This window comes from Papaver somniferum, chromosome 10 (assembly GCF_003573695.1).
Source record: "Papaver somniferum cultivar HN1 chromosome 10, ASM357369v1, whole genome shotgun sequence".
Lineage (NCBI taxonomy): Eukaryota > Viridiplantae > Streptophyta > Magnoliopsida > Ranunculales > Papaveraceae > Papaver > Papaver somniferum.
Window position 1 is genome coordinate 162,177,092 of NC_039367.1, and position 7,642 is coordinate 162,184,733.

Genomic DNA, 7,642 nt, shown 5'->3' on the forward strand with positions numbered 1-7,642 from the left:
TTTTGGATAATTATGGGTGTCACGGTATATAAAATTAATTGTCGGCCTGACAATGAGATTGTTTTTTTGGGCCCGCGCCTAATTTTCCCTAGTAGTTTGGGAAAATTAGGCGCAGGCCCAAAAAAAAATTTTCATTGTCAGGCCCACAATTAATTTTAGGTACCGTGACACCCATAATAATTTCCGTGACACCCAGAATTATATGAAATTATTAAAAATGTCTGCATGATGGATTATGCATCCGCATGACTGGTTATGCATTAAGGGTATAATTGGGAACGCAACTTGGATATAACATATCTAAAAATCCGCGCCTTGGAATTTTACAAATTTTATATCGTTGGAAATATTTTTAAGATAGCCACACAACGAGTACAAACAACTATATCAAATATTTGTTTTTCACGAAAAATCGGAGTGATCATCATTTTAGGCAAAATTTTAGAAAACTTGGTACATAACCATTATGCAGCCACCAAAAAAGATGCATAACACATTCTGCAGACACAATAAAAAGATTCATAAGATGTTATGCAACCATATTTTGGTTCATGCATTTACTAATTTAGTTATGCAACCACTAAAACGATATATACGCCTAAAAAAAGAACATCACAAAAAACAAAAGACGCATAACGAATTATGCAAAAAAAAATCTCAGCTACATAACAAGTTATGCATCCATTGTTTTGGTTAATTTCAGTGCTTACAAAAAAAAGTTGATGTATAATGCGTTATGCAGCCATATTTTTGGATGCATATCAAGTTATGCATCAAATTTTTTTATTTCAGTCCTTACAAAAAAAGTGGTTGCATGATGCTTTATGCATCCATTTTCACGATGCATAACATGTTATGCAAATATTATTTTAGGTGCATGACAAGTTATGCAGTCTTTGTTTTTGTTGGTTTCAATAGTAACAAAAAAGTTGTTGCATAACGTGTTATGCAACCGATTTCTGAATTGCATAACAAGTTATGCAACAACTTTTGTAGATGCATAACAGGTTATGCATTCTTCTGTATCTTCTTGACCAATTCCAACACCACCATAGCCTTCCCTGTATCACACAGTATTTTAACACCAGCCTTGCACCTACAATACCCAATACAACCTAGCTTTCCATGTATCACACAGTATCTTATCACCAGCCTTGCACCCATAACACCTAGTACACCAGATAAGAATTGCGATAAATTGCAAGCCTGGAAAAAGTAGACAAACATGTATAGATCCTTAGTGGATTTTGGATGACTAGGAATAACCATATACGTATGGTAATAAACAAATACTTAGTGGCTGTAGTGCATTAGTGAAAACTGAAATGCTATGACACAGGTTCAGCAAGTATCGTATTGCAAACGGAATCAACGAATCTCCACGGAATAAAGAAAAGAACCTATGAGTAACTTATATATGTGTTTATTCCCAAATTATTGGCATCTAAAATCAAAGATCACAGCAGATTGACAAAACATGGAATACAACAGAGCAAATTAATTAGGTTAAAAGTTAGGGAATACCCATAAACAGTCACCAACTCTTCTTTCTCCAATTTTTTCTTTTGCATTTTCTTCTTTTTAGAACACAACGAAGACAACCAGGATCCTACAATCTATTGGAAGTCTTAATTGCTCCAGCTGCTTCGCACTTTCTCTTGACTTCGCATCATCAGCAAAAAGTGTAACCTCCTTCATTGCACACATTTCTCCACTTTCTCTGTAATAGAAACAACATAAAATAAGAGGGGAGTTTTCATAAGTTCCAACAACAACACGTGATCACTTGAGGCTGACTATTTAAAAAGAGAACAAAATTAAAAATTGCTTGCACAGGGAACCCTATACATTGACTGAGAATAACAATATAGTACATGGGGCAGGCTAAAATGATGCATGTTAATATAAATTTATGTACTAGACTAGCTTGCAAGGCTAAATTCAGGCATAATCACATAGAAATATCATTACTAATAACAACAGAACATTGTAATAAGAAAATTAATGGAAAACTAACAAGAAACTGGGTGTACCTATTGAATCCAACATAAACATGTCCAAATGTGCCTCTGCCTAGTAGCTTTCCCTTCTTCCAGCGCGATCCAGGGAGTACCGGAGTCTCTGCCCTTCCAGGACTCCGCGGAACTGAAGAAGATCTTGCAGCTGAGCTTGATGGAGATTTTCTGACTCCAACAGAAACTCTGGCCCTTGTTTTGAACCACCAACATCACCAGTAGCAGCACCACTTCAACAAAAGTGCCACCAGAACTCCAGACTTGTCTCCATTTGCTCCACCAGTCACTTCCCTGCAACTGAGTTCAATTCATACCCATACAACACACATCACCTGAGTCTCCATCATTGAAAAACATCAACACCACATGCCATTCATTCACCACCAAAGCCCATTTCCAGTAACTTGTATCTTCTTTGCAATCACATCAACTAGTAGCAACGAATTCTTGTTCTTCTCGGAATCAGCAAACCCATCCTTCTTAGCATCTAGTTCTTCAAACTCAACTTCATATCCACCAGAACTTGAGCTCAGAAATCCCTGTTTTGATATCTCGAAACCAATCAATCAAACCGCAACATCAACCTCTTATTCCTTGTTCTTCCACTATAATATGAGCTTCTAAAAGTCTTCAATTCATCACATCGAGCATTATAACAGACTCAAATCCATTTCAAATTCTCACCACAAAATTAAACCTCTCACACCCATTTATACTTCAATAAACAACAAACACAACAACAATTGATCGATTAGAATCGATTCTACATAAAATATCAATCATTTACGAAACCCTAAATTAGCTTACCTTTTTCTTCTTCTTCAAGATCTCAATCGACTTCAGCACCATCACCTTCAGCCTCGATTCATCAAGCTACTAAACTTCCTAGAGATTATTCACAGAAAATCAAGCTCAATTCCCTTGAATTAAGGTCCACAGAGAGACAAGAAGAAGAACAGTAGAAAATGAGAGAAAGAAGAGAAAAATAGAATATTAGAAAATATGGGTTTGTGAAGAATTTAGTCGACGATAATGGGTGCGCGCGTGAAGTTTCACGCCCGTGGGTTTCACAGTGGCCAAAATCTTGAAAATGGGTGTGGTAGTAGTTTCCACTAGTAGTTTTCACGGTTTGGTACGGGTAAGTTGGGCTTGTACATTAGTGGGCTTTCATGAAAATTTTTTCGTTTGTACTTTTCTTCTTTTTTTTTCTACTCGTAGGCAAGCAAGAGTCGGGAAGCTCCGCTGGGACTATGATTTTTCTTCTCACTAGTAACAATGTTTCTTCTTACTATGATTTTTACTCGTAGTAAGTTACTAGTAACCCTAAAAATGCTGTTATAAGATTAGCACCCTGTGTTTATGGGCCATATGGAAAGAGAGAAACCAGCTGGTGAATGGTGATGGCAAAGAAGAGGAGCGAAGATGGGAAGACAAGTTAAAAAGATTTATTTTCCAATGCGGTCCCATCAGCAACTGGTTCCTCGACATAAAGTTTGGTGATTTAATCGGAAATTGGAGGGGGTTTTTATTTCTAATTGAATGTGATTACCTTTAGGAAAAAAAACGGTGCAGTCAAAAACTCGTCAAAAAATACGGATTAGTCCATTCCGAGTTAACTAGATACAATTTAGTCCAAAAGTTATTTAAAATATAGTAAATACATATATAACCTCCTGATTTATAATTTAGTCCAAATATTTACAGTTTAGTCCAGAGTGACTCATGATGATGTCATCAGTTTTAAATAATATAAAAAAAAATTAAAAATAATTTATCTTTCGAACCGTTTGTCCAAAATTCGCAAACTTTATATATTCGGAAAGCTCTTTCCAAGAGATACAAAAAGAGTACCCATATGACTATATAATTCTCATTTTTTTTAAAAACTTAGTTTACATTGGTGTACAAATATGTACACATACAATAATAACAATATCCATATTAAATAAACATAACACGGAAACTCAAATGGATTTAAACCATCAACCTCTGCAAACTTTGGCGCTCTACCATTTTGAGATTATGAGTGACATAAGTCATTGCTATGCAAGTCCACCTCGTTTTTCTTCTGCAGCCCTTGCAGCAGCGTCCTGTCTTGCCCTCTCTTCCTCCATCGAAGCTCTACGAGCAAGAGCAAGGTGTACAAGCATATACACCTGGTATAACAAGCACGAAAAAAAAGAAGTGAACTTTTATATGCATCCATATAACTGGTGTACAAGAAAATACACCAGTTAATTCTTACGTACTTTAAGAATATATGCTTACCAATACTTTTGTTGAATGATCTTTTTTGTTGTATATCTGACCGAGATTCGAGAGGTTGTTGGCAATTTGAGTTACATCCGTTGATGAAAGTTCATGTGGTCAAATAGAAGCAACATTTATAAAGTTATAGTAGATATGATTATTTGGCTGGATTGATACATTAGCAAGCCTGTGTTTATTATGTGAATCATATCTAGTTCCTCAACGACTTTGGATTTTAGTTTAACTTACTCCTGCACTTGGCCTTGATTCTAAAATCTTTACGTTGTTATAGTGGAAACATGCTTGAATTGCTGCTTGCTGGAGAAGTATTGATACAATTGACAGTATTGGAGCAATCAGATAGCCCTAACATTTCTGTCGTAACCGACATTCAGTTAATCATGGCATCACTGATTCGACATCCGAAAAACGAAAAAGGATTGTTCATTAAAACTTGATTAAGAGTCCTAAAATGGGATACTATGTACACATGTGATTTCTGTCACATGTGTATGACAATGTACACTTATATTATAGGTGTAGAAATATGTACACATGTAATTTCAGAATTATTTTAATGATCAATAAAGTATATGTAATCATCTCACTAACCTATAGTGCCACTTCATTTTAATGCCAGAAATCAACATACTTTATTAAGTGCATTGGTGATTGAGGATGTAAGGTACACAGCTTCTAACGTCACACGTTTAATTAAAATATATCACATGTGAAATTTCTATACTAAGTGAACACATCTTCGTATGTTACAACTTGAACCAGTTTATTGACACGTAAAGTTAAAACTAAGAAGAAATATAGGTGAAGATCACTAACCGAGTACTGTGAAACCGGAAACTCTATTGGGAATTTCCTTGAACAGCTCAAAGGAAGCACCTTTAATCTTCTTGAACTCTGCGAACAATACAATGGTCAAATTCAGTTTGGAGATCGAATTTCAAAGCTTACTTTTACCGATCTAACACCTGTACACATTAGTGCTTTCCTTAATTTTGGGTTTGTATACATAAAATATAGCTCCGCAAGTGCACAAGTGTACAACTATGTATACCTAAATAATCAGTATATGGACAACTACGTACACCTAAATAACATAACATGTGTGTACAATTATGTACACTATCATCTGCTCGTTCATGTTGTGCCTAATAATGGGAAGTTAAGATTCAACCATTCTTAACTAAAAAGTGAAAGAAGAAAATTTATATCAGATATAGTGAGCATGGTTTACCTTCATCTGGGTCCTTCTATTCTGAAACCAGAATTATTATGGTGAGGTTCGAGACCTAAATCTCTACTTTGTTTCTCATCTGGATGAGGACAATCCTTAAAAATACTAGACACCAAAAAACAAAAACTCTACGATGATGTCCACAAGTCACCACCACATATGAGCATTGTTACTAGTACAGAGAGTAATAATATCCAAGTGAATCAGTCTTCTCGCCTCGAGAGCGAGAAGGATGAGCTACAAATAAAGAATATTCAGATTATGATACTGATACAATGAACTACAACCAAAAAAACGTAAGTCTCAAGCTACATACACAATCCCAGTGACGTGAAAGTATGGAACGTACGTCCAAGTTATCAATGAAGTTGAAATCTAGAGGAAATAAAACTTGACCTTTGATTCCATTTTGCATTAAGAATCAAAATAAAATATCCAATCAAAGAACAACATGTGCACTCAGTAACAACCAATTATGCACATTAACGATCAAAGGGTGTACAACTATGTGCACATTAAAAACAAACAGGTGTACAATTATGTACACATTAAGAATCAACATGCGTACAACTATGTGCACTGTGCATATTAACAATTCGATAACAAAATGTGAAAAAACTTGTAAGCCGAGTGTTCAAAGTATCGCATAGTTTTCAAGGATCACCACTTTTGGAATCAAGCATATAAGCTTATGGAGTAATTTTTTCAACATATGCACTAGTTTGTACACCCTAGTATTTATCCAAATGTAAGCTTATGTAATCAAATTTTTTTAACACATGCACCAGTTTGTACACCCTAGTTTACAACACAAGAAATTATAAGAGAAGCAACTAAACGTTTTGTACCACGATCAAAGGGTTATAAAATAAAAAACATCAGGTGAATAACCGAGAATTGTCAACCAAAAATGAACTACAATCTGCACTAACAACAAATTCCATATGATTATGATGGGTTTTTATACACGCTGCATGTCACTGCCTACAGAATTCATTTTTAGTACATAATGCCTTGAAAATTTCATTGACATGACATTTTAAGTACAAAAGGGTGAATAGAATTCATCTTTCTTCACCGAAGAGAGCTGTCTACTTATTATCTATCAAAATGTTAACTAGGTATTCAAATAGTTACTTACCAATTTGGAGTTTGACTTGGGTTTGTTGCTGTTGAGATTCTATGCTGAAGACTTTTCCTTCACATGTTTCTTTGCATTTCCAGTCACAACTTGAAAGATGGTTGGGAGATCATTCATCATACATACAAAATAAACGTTTCCTGATCACAAATACCAGAAAACGACTTTTTTGAGTTGACATGAAAGATTGTAAGGCATTATTATGAGAAACAAAAGAAAGAAAAGGTATTGTAAACGCAAGGAAACAACATACTGATGAGTGCCAAATAATGTATATATTTATCCCTTTTTGTTGGCATTTAACTCATCTTTTGTGCAGTAATTCTACATTTTATCCCATATTCCGTATTTTCATTGTTTTCAAGAATAAATATTTTTCTTACTTAATTTTGCATTTTTAGGTAATAAATAAAGTCTGGATGACTTGCGGAGCGGAAAAGAGCTGAAGAGTGGTGAAAAGCCGGAAGAAATTACGCAAGGAAGCCGCAAAGAATGGAGCGCACGTCCAAAAAGCTAGGAATGGGCTCAAGAAGGAAGAATTGTTCTTAAAGAAGATATGGGCTTGGCATACCCAAGGTCCAAAACCCTTACCCAAACCCATTTTCTATATCCATACCCGCTTCCATTCTCATCCGTTAGATGGGATTACATCGAAATCCAATGGTCGCTTCAGTAGAGTGCATCAAATAGCGATAATTCCGCTAAAAACTACAGCACCTAACCTCGATCTTCGCCGTTAACTTCGTTGTATCAAGACATCCGACGGTCGCTACCAGACTCTTCAGGGGTAGCCATCCGATTCACCTACCAGCTTCGCATCCAGTGACTCAGATTCGCCAACATCGAATCTTGATATCCCGCCTAACACCCAAGTATCGAACACCTATACCCTTCAGCCAAACGCACCTTACCCAAATTCTCATCTTCCTCCTTCGAGCAGTCGAGCTCTGCTCCTGCCAACTCCACCACCATCACCCTGCCACT